Below are 18,047 nucleotides of genomic sequence, written 5' to 3' on the forward strand. Positions count from 1 at the left end.
TATTATTTATGTACTTCACTCGCGTTCCAATATCCACGTAAAACAAAATGTTTTGCATAACATCACGGCATTGCGGTGAGAACACTTAACGGCACATATTTTTTACTACAGTGTGTTTTTTCCATATGTTTGACTGACTGTATTTTATTATGATAATAAGCAGGCTGCATTGTCAAGGTAGCAATGCTTAATGGTGGCGCAATCATTTGAATTTTTTCCTTCTAATAGTGGAAGCAATTACTCCTTTTAGTCATAAAGATAATCGGAATTGTAAAAGGTTTGCCTTTATTTGTGTACATTCACAATAAAAACAAATCTTTGTGCTTTTGTAAAATAAGCCTAAAGAAAAATAGGATGCCACTTTCTGCCATCTGGTTTCCTTTCGTAAAAGCACACAAATTAACTAAAACTCTGAATACTAGGCTACTTGTTGCACAGTTTTTCTTTCGTTTTCTTAATTTATTATTTAAGTAAAAATATATTTCTCGTATAGGCCTATTTATCGTTTTATATATATAGGCCTATAGCCTAGCTTTATTATGTTTTTCTCCGCTCGCAGAAGCGCTGCAGGTGCGTGATGTGATATGAAGACCATGTGAATCCTCATGTTCTGTTGTTTGCTGCTTTTTGCGCATGTAAAATTAATCCCCGGGAAACAAATGTTAGTATTTTTTAATGGGTCACAGACACGTATCCTTTCTAATTTAATTAAATTCTAATTTAAAATAATCTTGTCGGTTAACGGTTAATAATCGGTTAACGAGCGTCGGTTGTCGGTTAGGAAAAATAACCGAAATGAACATCCCTAATGACAATTTTCATTTTTGGGTAAACAATCCCTTTAACAACCACTTTTTGAAGTGTTCATGAGAGAAAAAATACTTATTCACAAATTGAAACTGAATGTTGTTGTCTTTTTGAACTTTAATTCACATCAAGTTTTAGGAGCAGTTCATGTATAAATCCAGATCAGTTCAAAGCTTCTCCAAGTGTATGCAATGAGTGTAAATCAATTATAAAGATAGAGTGTGGCATCCCTGGCTGTAGGGTGCGTTCAGCATTTCTCATTCCACAGACACATGGCTATAAACAGATGTGACAGTGTGAAAACACTTTAACTGTGATTAGCTTTCAGCACTCTTTCATGCTCACAAGTGCCAGGAATGCTACAATATGACTAAATCCCAAATACGAGTCTTCCACTAAACCTGGGGTCAAAAAAGAACAGAAGAGAGGATTGTGTCTCTTTGGACACAGCAGGATGTTAACGTCTGACTTTAATTATGACTGCTAAAAAGCAACAGAAATAAATTTGTTGGTCAGTCAATTCCTACTATACCATAGGACTGTTGAATGCTTGATTGACAAACAACTATTAAATATGTGGGAAAGTATATGGAACATGCATATATGCAACTTATGTTATTACAAACCTGTGTTGACTTCATTTTATTTTTGGGTGAATTATTCCTTTAAGATGCATTTGTAAAAAGAAAGAGGGCTTTTAGTTTGCTAAGATTACGCCCACTTCATTTCAGTGGAGTAAACAGAATAGAGCCTTGTTAATGAAAGTTTTAGTGTTGATCACTCTTATTTCTAATTCAATATATTTCTTAACTAGGTATTAAAGTGCAAATGTTAAAATCTAAAACCAGTAGTACAGAATAGAGCTGCTCTCCAATTCCATCACAGCAGCCACTACAGAGCAGAGATCAGGATCACTTTACTAGCTCACCACCTTCATTACAGAGACACTTAAAAATACAGACCAGACACACTTGTTTTCACATGGACAGAAGCTCGTCTCAGAGGCAAAGCATCCTTATATCCTTTTTGATCTACAGTAAGAGAGAGTATTTTTTTTTCTGTGGTATGGGAAGTTAATGTCTACAGAATACGAAGAGAAAAAAAGATGCTTATGTGCAGAATAATGCAACAGAAGCTCTTCCTTGGATGGCGAGTATCTACTTTCTGTATTTCCAGGATCAGGTAACTGGACCTCAGTAAACCAGCCCTTTCAGAACAGCCCAGCCGCATCTACAATTTCAGCCAGGCTGAAATACAGAAAGAGATAGAGAGAGGACAAGCTAGGACTGCTGGACAAAAGGACTGCATGTTAGTGCTGGGCGGTATACCGGTTCATACCGAATACCGTTGTTTATTTTTGTTATGATATGAATTTTTAAAATACCGCAATACCGGTGTATGTCGCTTAAACAACGTTCTGAACGCAACACTGTTTGAAAGGGGTCCCTTTTCACTGTTGCACTGTCGTGAGGGAACAGCTGTATGTGTTACTAAGCATGAAAGTTCCGAAACTGAAGCTGTAGAACTAATAGAACATGAAGGGCATTCTAAGTCAATATACTGCAGTATTTCCTCTCTCAATCAGTAGAAAATATGGTTAACACCCGGTCATGCATGAAAAAAAAATACCTTCATGTACCGTGAAACCGGTATAATTTAGAAAAATACCGTGATATACATTTTTGATCATACCGCCCAGCACTACTGCATGTTATATTCAATTCACTTGAGCGGTGAGTAGGGCTGCACAATTAATCGAAATTAAATCACAAAGGCAATAAATGGCGATTATGCAGAAGCTGCGATTGTCATGCGTATCTTTCAGTGAAGCACAGTTCTGTGATCAGTAGTAAATCTCCATCCGAATGCCAGAGGGCGCTCTCACGCTGAAAATCCAAATATGCCCCGAATAAGAAATCCAGGAAATGTCTATCGCTGCAGCTGAATAAACTGAAGATTCAACTGCTTTCATTGATTCAACGTGACTAATAAACACACGACTACAGCAATATATGGTTTATCAGAGTTCTTATGATTATAATTTTCATCATAATAAAGTATATCTAAAATGAAATGCTAATCGACATAGCCATTATCACTGCTTAGAATACAATGAAATATTGTGTGCCTTAATTATTCTGTTTAAGAAGCCACATCATCTCACAGAAGGATTTATTTCAAACACTCGACTGACGTTATGAAGTGAGTTTGGAGTAAAAACATGTTATTAAATGTGGTATTTTCACGTGCTCTCAGATGGAGCAGCATTTACTACACAGAGCCGTAGTTCACCGAGAATATACGCAAACAGCTGTCATTATCGCGAACAATTTCTTCGATTTCATAATCCTACGATTATATCGTCTGCGATTATGAACGTGATTTTGCATAGCTTGTCAGAGAACTACGGCTCTGTGTAGTAAATGCTGCTCCTCCTGAAAGCAGGTGATGGAGATTTACTACTAATCACAGAACCGGCTTTACTGACAAAATGTGCATGACAATCGCGATTAATCGCGTTTGATTAATCGTGCAGCCCTAGCGGTGAGCACAAAAAAAAAGTCCTTTGAAATGATGAGAATATAAGTATTTTCTTGAGAAATGAGCTCTCTAACAAGCTGTAAGCTAGTTAACAACTGTATTGTCATCCAATAGATATTGGAAGGCAAGCTGTCATGATTCAGACAGGAGAGAACTCTGATTCTGTGGATATTATCTTATTTTCCTATCCTCTTATAAGGGCACAACTCTTCCACTCAAAAAACGGTTGGACATGGACAGTCACATTTAATGACAGAGGGACTGGTCACTAAATGGTGAGGCATGTTTAAAGAAACTACAGCTCCCACATTTTTTTTATTTTTATTTGCTTTCCCATTTTTTATGCTCTGTCTCATAGTGCCTCACTAACTGTGGTTACAGATATAGTGCCAAGGGACCCAGTCCTGAGGGGTCCCATTCCTGGAAAGCTAAAGCAATTATGTGTTGCAAGCATGAATTATTGTATAAGCTTTTTTTTTCTCCCAAGTCAAGTCTTAACTCGATCTTTCAGTGAAATATCAGACTTCTCTATGAATGTGACGTATGCTGTACTTCTCCAATCATTTAGTCTCCATTAGGCATGGGCCGATTACCGGTTTAAAGGTATACCGCGATTTGAAAATTTCACGGTTTCAAAACCTCTAATATTTTCCGCTATACTGTTCATGCGGTATGCGCTGTTTTTCATGTCTCCTCAAAAACTGAAAGTGTAGGAATCCCTCAGGTTGAGTGCAGTGTAGAGAGTAACACGTCCCTCCCCCTCCTGTTGGTGCGAGCGAGCGGTCAGTCACGTGTGTGTATGACGGCCGAAGGAGCTTCCTCTGGAACTTACGCGATCGGCAACCATGTGTTTCTGAGGGGAACTGACTGTCTTCAGAAACGTTTAGATGGTATTTTCTTTTCATCTCGTATAATTCACATTACCGCAGTGTTTCAGCGCAGCTCTGCTTTGTTTACTGCGATAACCAAGGAAATGCTGTATCAGCGCCTCCTGCTGCCAGAGAGTGAATCTGCGTCCCCTTCAGAGCTTCTGCTGTTTGTTTTGTTCAGGCATGTAGTATAATTTAAGCTAGTCAGAACATTCTGTTTTTGCTTCAAATTGGATTATTAAATCAAATTATATATATGAAATTATATAAAAAAATGATATGAAATGATATGAATTATATAACTAAAATTAAATAACTGTTTAAAAAAAAGATCAGCAAATCAACCATCAAATCAAAAGCTGCAGGACAGCCCACATTTCAGAAACAAATCAAAGAAAAAAAAAACAAATACTACTGTTCCAAATATTCTGTATGTTCTCAAAATATATTGTTCAGTTTTTTTTTTTACCCAGACATTTAAAATTAACACATTTTAGAGCTGTAACAACAATACCGTAATACCTTGAAACCGTGATATTTTTGCTTAAGGTTATCATACCGTCAAAATCTCATACCGGCCCATGCCTAGTCTCCATAAATGCCACCTATTTCTTACAATTGACTACAAGCTCACATTCAGATCTGTGATCCAAACAACAACCAACAGATTGAAACAAGACCCATCCTATTTTTTTTCCGATAAACTATTTCACTTGGATATCAGTCAAGAAATACTGAAGAAAATATGACCTCTACTTCTTTTTCATTGCAACTTTTAAGATCCAACCACTGTGAAACTACTTACAAAGTAAGAAATCTAATTAATTAGGCCTATATATAGTATTTTTCACATTCATCCCCAGTTTCCAAACAAAGTTTTTTGGCTCTAATTCTCATCATTTATGGTTTACACATTATCAAATAACAAAATTGTGGACAATGATTTCGACCATAAAAGTACACAGAGACTGATGAAGGTTTTTTTTTTTTTTACCACCAGTATTAACTAGGGATGTCAAAAAAAAATTTGAATTTCGAATTTAAAATAAAAATCCACATTTGAATGCAAAAACGTTGCATTCGAATTTTAGATGTGCGTTAAGGAGGCAGCCTTATCAGTGGCGCACGAGATGCGATGACGATGTAAGTGTCATTGTATTTTAATGTTTTTGTTAGCCTATCCAGTTGAAGCCACTAGATGCGGCGTTGTTAATTACAAATATTGCGGGAAAAGAGAACATCAATGCGGAGAAGATCTTGTTTACGTCAAAACTGAAACCAAGCCGTTCACACAGAACGCATATTTTGCGCATTTTCTAGAGGAACATCAATCACACAATCGCACAAGAGAGCCGCATGTGAATAAAAGTGATTTTAAAATGAACAAGATTTGTAGGTTTAATGTCTAGCTCGATTTGGGTTCATTTTAGCCTAGCAGTGTAGTAATTTTAAACCATAAAAAAGCAACCCAGCATGCTGGGTCAAACATAATAACCCAACTTGTTGGGTTACAACAACCCAGCGCTGGGTTCGTCCCTTTTTGACCCAGCGCTGGGTTGCCAAAATAACCCAGATTGGGTTGTTTTTAACCCAGACGTTTTTAGAGTGTATAAACGCGCTGATCATTTCCTGGTTTTATGAAGCCCTTCCCTCAGAAATACACGATGGACTCTGATTGGTTAGCTGGTCCAGTGTGTTGTGACTGGCTAAACCGCCTCTGGTGCGTGTCTAAACGTCCCACCCCTCACCTCAGCGGCATGTGCTCCAGTTATAAGCACAGCTCTTAATGGTATGTTTTTTGTTTGTTGTCGTCTCATACTTTTAGATATGCTGTTATTTGTAAATGCTACTGCTTCTGTTAGCTTTTAATATACAGTTTTATCCTGATTAAAGCATTAATACAGTACGGCAACCGCACACGCGTCCATGTTTAACGCTTCTTATAGCTATTAGGGGTGGGAATCACCAGAGGCCTCACGATACGATATTATCACAATACTTGTGTCACGATACAATATTATTGCGATTTTAAATAAATATTATATTGCAATTTATTACCTTTTTCCAACTTCAAATTATGTCCCCAAAGGAAAACTTTGACAACATCTGTTTTAACTAAAAAGTAACATTTCTCAGTTTGTTTATCTCACTTCAGTTTTATTGTTGCAGTGCAAAATGGGATTGTCAAGCAGACAAACTGACCAACACTTTCATGAAAACCTGTCATAAATGTTGTATGCACCTGGCAAACTCAACTATTTGTATTACAGTCTAATCTAGTCCACCTTAATTCAATGTAAACAGGTATGCACTGCTGTGCTACTACAGGTATTTTGAACAGCGCAACTTGAAATTGTACTAAAAAGTTGTGCAGACCCTTCAGCAATTGGGGCATGTGAAAGTAAATTACTGTTAAATTTAAATTATATTAAATAAAACATGTAGTCTTACATCTAGGGATGCACCGAAATTAAAATTCTGGGACGAAACGGAAACCGTGTATTGATACAGTATTGCCAGAAAAAATATTGCGATACTATGCTGTATCGATTTTTTCCCCCACCCCTAATAGCTATGTGAAAATAATTGTATAAATGGAACAGTTAATTGTTGGAGCTGAGCTGATGATCAGAGAGAGAGAGCGAGAGCGAGAGAGAGCGACAGCGAGAGCGAAAGAGAGAGAGAGAGAGAAAAAGAGAGAGAGAGAGAGAGAGAGAGAGAGAGAGAGAGAGAGGAGCCCCTGAAATGCAGTGATCCGAGCTCTTACCAGGCTGAAGCCCTGCAGTGGCAGGAGCAGAACCTGCAGAAGAGCGCCCTTTTACAGCTGGTACAAAAACTAAATTTGCCTACTGGAAAGATGCCACTAAAATACAAAAGATGGAGCTGTATTTACACCTAAAAAGAGACTACAAGCCAGCAGAATACTTGAGCTGTGTAAAAGATCACAAATTAAGAAAGACACTTACAAAATACAGACTGAGTGATCACGGTCTTACGGTGGCCGAGAAGTGCAAAACAAATCACAATTCTGAAAACAAAATAACAAATTACAAACGCAAATGCAAGTCTAAAAAACAAAATAACAATTCAGAAAGCACAACAACAATTCAGAAAACATTATAACAAGTCAGAAAACACAATGACAAGTCCGTGTTTTCTGACTTGTTATTTTGTTTTCTGAATTGTCGTTGTGTTTTCTGAACTGTTATTTTGTTTTCGAATTTGTCGTTGTGTTTTCTGAATTGTTATTTTGTTTTCGAATTTGTCATTGTGTTTTCTGACTTGTTATAATGTTTTCTGAATTGTTGTTGTGCTTTCTGAATTGTTATTTTGTTTTTTAGACTTGCATTTGCGTTTGTAATTTGTAATTTTGTCTTCAGAATTGTGATTTGTTTTGCACTTCTCGGCCACCGTACTGTCTGGCTATAGAGAAGACAGCACAGACAGAGACAGCAACCACGAGAACAGAGACTATGTTCACTGTGCTCGCAGGAAGAGCTGGAAACAGAGGAACATTTCTTACGGCACTGTGATTACTATCACAACATTAGAGCTGCATATTTCCCCAAATTCCAACAAATTAAACCAAAAATTATGGCATTACCAAATGCAGAAAAATTAAGTCACATTTTTAGGGGAAAATTCCAAAATGGTCACAACAGCCGCAAGATATGTATCAGCCTGTCACAAACTAAGACTGTCAGCCAGTGGACAAAACTGAAGCGAGATCGATTTGTTGTACTGTTGTGCAAAGTTTTTGTTTTGTTTTTCGTTTTTTAAACAATGTCTTAAATATTTTTCTTGTTTGTGGGGGGAAAAAAAGAAAGAAAGTATACATGTACTTATTTACTTAATCATTTTACAGATATATTCTTGTTTTATGTATTATATAGGCTAGGCCTAATAGTTTATTTTTTATTCATGTAATAGACAATGCTTTGGCAATACTGTGCAAGTCATGCCAATAAAGCTCATTTGAATTTGAATTAGAAGACAGAATTCCGATTCATATATGAATAGATTTTTACGTGCACCCCTAGTTTTCTCTTCCTCTTCTCTAAAGTAGTACAACATGGCCTCGCCCCCTTTGCTGCATGTTCCCGGGGCGGGGTTTATCTGGGTTTGTGATGCAACCAAGCGGCAACCTCCCAGTCTCTCGCTTGAAGCCAATACGGTAGTGACTAAAACTGCAATTCATCGACTGACCGCTAGAGGCTGGCTCCAAAAGGGAGTCAGTCCCATAGACTATGTTAAAATGCCCAACTTTACAGCAGAAAAAAATATGTTTACAGCCTGGTACAAAAAGTGTTTTTGGTCTATATAGGTAATTTTGCCCTTCATGACAACTGTGAGGGGGGTGAATATTTTTATAACTCATCCGTTTAAATTATTTTCAATTATCCGGGAGTGACGCGCTGCCAAGATGGCGGCGGTCGGCTCCGCCCACTTTAGGCTTCAAAAATGCTCTTCTGAACCCTACGAGTGACGTCACGGACACTACGTCCATGTTTTTTTACAGTCTATGGATGTAACGAACCCGGGAAGTGATCTCCTTAGAGTCCCTACGAGCCGTTTTTATAGGCATTAAACTGCCAGAATTTTAAAAGATAAACATCTCCGATGACGTTCATTGCAATGTTTTTAATCGAGTTACAAGAAAAGGTAGGAAACGATTTTATTGCGAACAGTAACTGATTTTATGTGATACGCTGTCATGGCATTCGACTCCTCACACGTGCAGAAGTGGGCAGCCCTAGACTGAGAGCTGGCATCTGCATTATAAAAAGAAAAAAAAAGAAAAACTTTAAAGATTATTTACGATTAATTATTGTTGCCAAGTTATCTAGTCGTTGCTTGTTTACAGTGCTTTGTTATATGGAGCAGTTTGTTAGATCGCGATCTATCTAATTTGTTTGTCTAAAGAAGTGCCGACAGATGTATGAAAGTACATCAATAACTCATTTCGACCAAAAACAAAGTTATGGTGTTTTGTCTTTGCACGGCAGCACTGCTGTCACCATAGACGGGCGTGGTTTCAGCAACTAGCGCCTCAGCTTCACCCACGTCCCGCCTTTTTGCCCATTTTCAATTATCCGGGAGTGACGCGCTGCCAAGATGGCGGCGGTCGGCTCCGCCCACTTTAGGCTTCAAAAATGCTCTTCTGAACCCTACGAGTGACGTCACGGACACTACGTCCATGTTTTTTTACAGTCTATGGATGTAACGAACCCGGGAAGTGATCTCCTTAGAGTCCCTACGAGCCGTTTTTATAGGCATTAAACTGCCAGAATTTTAAAAGATGATATCTCCGTTTGCATTGAACTTTCAGCGTCGCAAATTTGCGATACTGTTTATGCTCAAACAGCAACATTACACACTAACTAATGTTAAAAAAGTGAAATCGCAATCAACCACCCCTTTAACAATTCAAAGTTATTGTGAGGCGTGCAGTGATGGGGTTCTCATTTACCCTAATGGTGCGAAAGAACTGAATCATCTGCTACACGCTGTGCCACCTAGTCAGCCGTTCCCAGATCAAACAAACAGGGCTTAGTGACACTCACTCATGTCTGAAACGATATGCTGCTACAGACAGATTCTGATCCACAGGACCTGTCGTGCCAGCTGGTTTTAGTTGTTAGCTCTGAGTATGTCTGTAACAAAAGGATTATAAAGTCAATTAAAAAACTAAAACAACTGAACATGCTGCTAATTAGACAAAAGCGTGTAGCAGCATTCTGATGGCAGGCTTTAGTGCCAAGACAATGAAATCAAAAAAAACAACAGCCTATTAATACCATTAGGATTATGAAAGAAAATAATTCCCGCAAGCTTCCATTTCTAGCTGGATTGCTGACTGACAACTCCTTTTTTTTCTGGAAAGTGATCAGATAGGTGCTGACAGATAAACAACAAGCCCGTGAGGAACCTCAGTTCCAGCAGTCTGCTTCTCCAGGAATCCAGTGGAGGCCATGAGCTCTGCCATCCCATGGGGGACGCCACCAGAAATAGAAGCAGGCGTGGATTGATGGAGGACTGTGGGGAGCACAGCCAATGGAAATTAAGGAGCCAGAGAAAACACACAACAGCTGTCACCCAGGGAGGTTGTTGGCATAGCAATGGGAGGAGGGAGAGCAGAGTAAACCAATCAATAGAATAACAGGGAAAACAAATGTGATCTGTCCAGTGATGTACTTGGGATATACATATGCAGATATGCCTTCCTGCTATCTACATAATAAAAAAAAATTAAAAAAACACCACAACAACAACATTGCGGGAAACTTCGGCTCCTCTAATAAACAAAACGGAATCCAACGATTATCAGCAAAAAGGCCAAAGGAAAAACCCACTGGCCTACTTGTGGTTTTCTCTTCCCATTAAAAGACAGTGTGCTACAAGGATGTGTTTTTTTAGGCCAAAACTCAGAAACGACTTAGCATTTTATCTCATCAGACTCCATCATCCAACAGTCAGTGTTTGTAATCACACTCTTGCAAACTATTCTAACTCAACCTTTCAAGATTTTGTTTTGTTTTGTTTTATAAATCAAGACTGAAAGCTAAAAAGGGATAGTTCACCCAAAAATGACAATTCTGTCATTAGTTACTCACCCTCATATCGGTACAAACCCATAAGACTTTTGTTCATCTACGGAACACAAATTAAGATATTTTTGATGAAATCCAGGAGCTCTCAGACCCTTCATAGACAGCAACACAACTGCAATGTTCCCAAGTCCAGAAACGTAGCAAGGACATCGGTAAAATAGTCCATTTGACATCAGGGCTTCAACCGTAATTTTACAAAGCGAGAATACTTTTTGTGCGCAAAGAAAACAAAAATAGCGATTGTATTCAACAATTCTTCTCCTCCTCATCCCGAAGGTCTTATGGGTTTAGAACGACATGAGGGTGAGTAATTAACGACAGAATTTTCATTTTTGGGTGAATTATCCCTGTAATGGTAGTGACACTGAAGTCATGCAATCGTGGTGTAGTTCATTCATAGCCTGTTAAGCTTTTTACTTCTGCCAACCTTATTTATTTAGGCTTCAAAATGTATAATGTTCTTTTATGAAAATTAATAAACAAAACGTGAGTCAAACATTTTTGTTGGTCACAGAGCTTATTGTAGTAATCCCTAAAGTAAATGGAAAAAATCTTTTTGTGTGTGTGTGTGAAGGGAACCAGGGTGATGCTAACTTCCAATTTGGCCTATAAAATACATCATAATTTCAGTGCTCTGTTGAGCAAGACCTCTTCATGTTTCAGGTGCCTTACAAGGAAGGAACAAAAACAGATTTTGGCTAAACCACATCTAATGTCTGGATACAATTTCATAATGCATCTGAGTGCTCCATTAATGCATAAAACATCAGCTCCTGCTGCCATGACAGAGAAACACCTCCACTGCAGGAGTGAAATAAAGCAGATCAAACCAGTCCTGCTGAGAATCGTCCTCATGGGGACAGATATGAGCAGGCTCTAAAACACATCCAGGTGTGCTGGTAAGCTGTATGCCAAATGCTTCTCATTGCACCTGAAATAACAGCTCACACTGCTTTGGTAAATGAAGGGTTCACAGTGATGGAATGCCTCTCTTTGACAAACCCAGTCATCTAATTTCATGAGACAGTGACTGTGAAAATGGTGGCAGACTGATTAGCATAGCTTACATCGAGGAAAAGACAAAAAGAGAGAGAAACAGCACATTGGCCCTAATGCTAGCTATATAAAATCGGTTTCAGAAGAGAAATATGCACAGATCAAGCACCGTTTACAAGTAAAAACAGTAGTAGTAGTAGTTATTTATTTTTATCTGCAGCATATAAGGTTATCTTCATGCCAAAACTGAGCTAGAATAATACAAGTGTTACACAAAATAAAAATAAAAACCGAGCAAACACAAAAATGGTTAAAATTAATCCAAGATTTTTAAATTAACAAAATCTAAAATCTCTTCTGGTAAATTCTCACTAAACAAGTCCCTGAGTGAGCATACTTCATAAAAAATGCATTAAAACCGGGACAGTCCAATAAAATATGTTTAATGAAAAGGGGGGTCTTGCAGAACATGCATGGAGTTGGGTCTTCTTCACCTTTAAGCAAAAAAGCATGGGTCAAGCTTGTATGACCTATACGAAATCTCGTAAACACCACTTGATTAAATCTTGTTTTAAGGGAGGTAAAAAGTCTCTTTGAGACTTCAGGATAGATTTCAGAATTCATTGTTTGAACATGTATCCCACTCTTCTTGCCACTTATTTAACATATAATGATTGATTGTGGCTTAAGATCTGATGAAGGAATTTGACACTCTTCAACTTCCAAATATAGCCTCCTTTGCAGCAAAGTTAAAACATCTTAATGATGGATTTATTTCTTAAAAATATGCAGCTTTTTGCTTCACAAGACATTAATTGATGGACTGTGTGGATTTGGACTAGCTGTTTGGACTCTCATTCTGACGGCACCCATTCACTGCAGTGGGTCAGTTAGTGAGCAAGTGATGTATTGTTACATTTCTCCAAATCTTTTCTGATGAAGAAAACTAATTTACATCTTGAATGGCCTGAGAGTGAGTAGGTGAACTATTCCTTAAAGTGATCTTTATACTTTCCAAACACTTAAAGGAACAGATCACCCAAAAATGAAATTCTGTCATCAGTTTCTCATTGAAATGTCATTCCTCTATGACTGTGATCCACTCTGGCTTTTGTTCATCTTTAAAACAGCAATACATTTTAATGAGGTGAGCAAGTGATGTATTGTTACATTTCTCCAAATCTTTTCTGATGAAGAAAAACTAATTTACATCTTGAATGGCCTGAAAGTGAGTAGGTGAACTATTCCTTAAAGTGATCTTTATACTTTCCAAACACTTAAAGGAACAGATCACCCAAAAATGAAATTCTGTCATCAGTTTCTCATTGAAATGTCATTCCTCTATGACTGTGATCCACTCTGGCTTTTGTTCATCTTTAAAACAGCAATACATTTTAATGAAACTTGAGAGATTTCACTTCATTAAAAAGGCTGTTCCACCAAAAACTGTGACGCTTTGTAAAACAAAACAGTTTAATTAGGGCTGGACAATAATTCAATATCAATATGTATCGCGATATAATTTTTTTCAATAACGGTGATATGATTTTTAAACACATTTCCGATATTTCGATATACATTACCAGTGTTTCCCATACATTGATTTATTTGTGCCGTTTGACTTCGTTGAATAAACATGAGCACTGCACGTTTCAAAATCATAACACGGCGCGGGTAGTTTAATCCACAATCACGTGATGAGAAGAATTAATTTAGACTTTTAGTCACATGTAATTATTGATCAAGCCACATATATAGAACTCATCAAATATGGTAAACAGAAGCTCAAACATGCTTGTTTGACACACAAGAACAAACCTCATTGGGTTTACTAAAACCTCATGCATTTAATATTAAAAGAAAAAGATAAACTAATCCTTTAATATTAAAAGCATAGTAGGATTCGCAAAAGTACAACATAAAAATGTAACAAAACAGAGAACATTATTTCAGTAGAAAGTCAATATTTGTTTTTCAATAACACAACAGCCTAAGCACTGAAGTATGACAAATTCATAGCACTGCAATGACGAGAGGTTTTTGCACTAGAGCAGGGATGAGCAAACTTTCTACTGGAGTGCCGCTGTCCCGCAGAGCTTAGCTCCAGCCTCCAACCCTAATCAAGTACACCAGAACCAGCTAATCGGTGTCTTCAGGTTTACTAGAAGGCTGCAGGCAGGTGAGTTTTCTCAGGGTTAGATCTCAACCCTGCAGGACACTGGCCCTCCGGGACCAAGTTTGCCCATCCCTGCACTAGAGTAACCAGGGGACTCTGGATACGCAGCAGCCCATGAAAGATTGGCACAATGAAAACAAAAGAAAGGTGTAGGATTTACTACAATTTTTACTCAGAAATTACTACATTTCACAATAAATAAAGAAAGAAAGAAAGAAAGAAAGTATAAAAAGTTCTTTTTTTTTACTACAGTACAAATAACTAAAGTAAATTAGGTAAATCTATTTTGCCCTGCACACTGTAAAAAAATCCAACTTTCGAAAAGTTCAACTAACCAATTTTAAAAAGTAGCCTGAACAAAGAATTTTTAGGAGAAGTCAGTTCAATTGTTTTGTGTGAACTGAACAAAAATACTCAAATCATGTCGCTGGCAAAAGTTGTTTTGTTTACCTTACTTAGATACTCAAGTATTTGTTCACAACATATCCAAATGTTCCCCCAACTTTTCAAATTGAGTCATCTTAACAAACAATTTTACACTGAACAATATTGCACAAGTTAATTTCATTTATGCTTAATTTATGCAACTTAATTTATGCTTCTGCTGCTGTTGTCACTGTCAGTTAGCTGTCATGTGGATCAGAGTACATATTTTTACTGATTTAAAATTTGTTCATCCTCACCATGGTTGAGAATCGTGTGCTGAGGTACTGTATATGTGCATCTCATTGCAATTTGTATAATACATTTGTCTATCAGCATAAATGTTTGCCTTTAGTTTTAAAGGGTTAGTTCACCCAAAAATGAAAATTCTGTCATTAATTACTCACCCTCGTGTTGTTCCAAACCCGTAAGATCTTCGTTCATCTTCGGAACACAAATTAAGATATTTTTGATGAATTGTGAGGGCTCTCTGACCCTCCCATAGACAGCAAGGTAACTACCACGTTCAAGGTCCAGAAAAGTACCAAGAAAAGCCGCCACACGCTCGCGTCATGATACTGTCGTGAACACGCGTCCACAAGTGACGCAGTAGAGACGAAAATGTGGAATAAAGTCGTTATTTTTGTTTTCTTTGCGCAAAAAAGTATTCTCGTAGCTTCGTAACTTTACAGTTGAACCACTGATGTCACACGGACTACTTTGTCGATCATCTTGGTACTTTTCTGGACCTTGAACGTGGTAGTTACCTTGCTGTCTATGGGAGGGTCAGAGAGCCCTCAGATTTCATCAAAAATACCTTAAATTGTGTTCCGAAGATGAACAAAGGTCTTACGGGTTTGGAACAACACGAGGGTGAGTAATTAATGACAGAATTGTCATTTTTGGGTGAACTAACCCTTTAAAAAGTAATAAAAATCTTACTGATCCCAAACTTTTGAAAGGCAGTCAGTGTATATATATCCTAAAAAAAAAGTGGGTCGCGGCTTGATGACCATGGGAAAATAGTCACATGGACTACTTTGTCGATCATCTTGGTACTTTTCTGGAACTTGAACGTGGTAGTTACCTTGCTGTCTATGGGAGGGTCAGAGATAGTGGTCGACCGATATATCGCCACGGCCGATATTTGGCATTATTCTAATATCGGCATCGGCCGATAAGTTTTTCTGTTTGGCCGATGCGTTCGAGGTGGGACTTTTATTTTGACGGCGCTGAGAACGGCCGCGCCTGAGCACATAGTGCTCACTTCCTCCCTCTTGTTCGCTGTCGTCGTTAACAGTTCTGTCTAATACGGATAGAAGTCTGTCTAATAATCAGATAGAACGGTTAAACAAAGGAATTAAAATGTATACAAAGTATTATATTATTAGTAATAGAAAGGCAAACATTATAATACTTTCTAATATTATAATAAACATTATAATACTTTTTGCCGTCAGCATTCAGCAAATACGCATTTAAATCTGACTCTTAACTTTTATAAAGAATATCTCTTTGGATTTGAGACTTTAGTCTTTGCAACTTTACAGATCTTCTTTATGCACCAAGAGCTTGTAACACTCCAAAGAGAAAGGAAAACTTGAAATTGCATCATATGACCCCTTTAAATATTTATTTATGAAAAATACTTTGTCATCTAAAGTATAAGTATGTTTATTTTACACATTTATTTTTTAATCCATTTTCAAATGGATTCGGCTGTCAAAAACCACATATCGTTCGACCACTAGTCAGAGAGCTCTCAGATTTCATCAAAAATATCTTAAATTGTGTTCCAAAGATGAACGAAGGTCTTATGGGTTTCGAACAACACGAGGGTGAATAATTAATGACAGAACTTTTGGGTGAACTAACCCTTTAAGAGAAAAATACTACCCATATTATGTAGAAGGCTTTGAAAATAAACAAATCTAAAAGAAAGAGGATTGTTAAAACAGATTAGCATTGTTAAATGCTAAAAAAAAATCCTTGGTTTTTCTGACAGATCTTTTAACACTCAGTAGACTGACTTTTATTCATTAGATGAACTAAAGTTTTTCAGTTGTCGGTTGATAGTTGAGTTAACTTAAGTTGAGGGCGATAGGTTGCCTTATTTTTTTGAGTTTTTTTTTTACAGTGTGGCAGATTTCACGTTAACCCCCCAAATCATTTTTATCTCAAGTCTCTTTCAATTATTATTACAATCTCAATTATTATTCATTCAGTGAGTGTTGGACCGTTACAGTATCATAAAGTCATACTCCAACCACAAAAAAGGTGGAAATGATCCTCATGATACACTGAAATATAAAAGCTCTAAAAACTGAAACACATTAAGGCATACAGTATTATTGCTTAAATATATCATACACCTGCTATCTATAGCTAGTAGCCTCAGTGGGTTAAAAAAAAAACTGTAGCTCGGCCAACACTGCCCAAGGGATTTTTAAATTTGGCCCACTTGTTGGTGAACAGCCCTGCACTAGAGCATCTGGACTCGTGTCACTAATCAGATGGCTTTGCTGGTGCTGTGTTGTTTCACTTGCAGTATTTTGGGAAACTGGGTTAGAAACCCTTTTATAAAACACCTGCAGAGATGCCCAACGATCAGCCCTGTTGCATCTACGGCAACACAGCATCATTTATTTAAAACTGATCCAAGTTGTATCTTCTAGGGACACATTTCAGATAGAATAGAGACTTATTTTCAGCAACATAAAGTCTCTCCGTGTCTGAAGAGACTGAAGTCCAAACGGGGCTGATCCTGGATCATGTTAGTGCTCGGTGGCAGTTAACGTTAAACTCAGCACTTCAGAGTGCTAAACAGCGGTTAACACGTTCAAACAAACAAAACAAAACACTAAATAAAAACAACAACCAAACCATAAATCACATGTAACTACCCAGTTTAATCGAATAGTCTGATTTTACAACCATTACATATGCACTAACGTTAGATATGTGACAGGACTAACGTTAGCTGGTGATGACGGTTATCAGGCTTTTGCACATCCACGCTTCAAGCAGTAACGTTAATGGGGAAAGAAGCGATAATGACACCGTTACCTTCCTCCACGTCTGTTCTCGACAAAACAGCTCTATTTTTAAGTTTTATGGACTGAGCGTCCCGTTATGTCTCATTCGGTCATTTTTCTCGCGCTAGCCTGCTGTTAGCTCGCGTTCAGCACGGAGCGCTCTCGCAAGAACTGATGAACTTAGCGACTTCATGAAATACATTCAAACACCAGGACTTAAAAAAGAAAAGATATCACCACTCACCGTTCAAGAAGATCAAAATGCGCTGGATAGGAACTGAACGCAGCCGGAGAGACTTGTACGACGTGTTGTGGTCACTGGAGAGCGCGAGCGAGTGGCGGAGCTCTGGCTTCCTAGCGCTGACGGAGGAGGAGCTCACGAGAGCTGACATTCAGACATTCAGCGCGCGCAGCCTCTGGACAGGTGCCGTTATGACTTACAAGAAACATAATAACTTCACATTTTTAGTAATAGGCTACAGTGGCTAGATGTAATTACATTTAACCGTGTATTTAAGCGTTTATTTAACCCTCTGGTGCTCCTCATTTGTGAGTCACACTTGTGATCTTCATGACCCCCCCCCCCCCC

At 37.9% G+C, this 18,047-nt stretch overlaps 1 protein-coding gene across 3 annotated transcripts in view; it reads right to left on the bottom strand.

Annotated features, from left to right (window-relative positions):
• The window catches only part of LOC107724194 (protein NDRG3-like), a 72,715-nt gene extending 54,871 nt beyond the window's left edge, over positions 1 to 17,844 (bottom strand). For 2 of the 3 annotated variants that reach the window (XM_016533016.1, XM_016533015.1), the window contains exon 1: positions 17,703 to 17,844. The gene's annotated coding sequence lies outside the window, so the exon portion shown is untranslated. The remainder of the gene's footprint in view (positions 1 to 17,702) is intronic. The other variant, XM_016533018.1, reaches the window with a different exon arrangement.
• Between the last annotated feature and the right edge of the window lie 203 nt (positions 17,845 to 18,047).

Source organism: Sinocyclocheilus rhinocerous, unplaced genomic scaffold, assembly GCF_001515625.1.
Source record: "Sinocyclocheilus rhinocerous isolate Xijiao unplaced genomic scaffold, SAMN03320098_v1.1 scaffold184, whole genome shotgun sequence".
Classification (NCBI taxonomy): Eukaryota; Metazoa; Chordata; class Actinopteri; order Cypriniformes; family Cyprinidae; genus Sinocyclocheilus; species Sinocyclocheilus rhinocerous.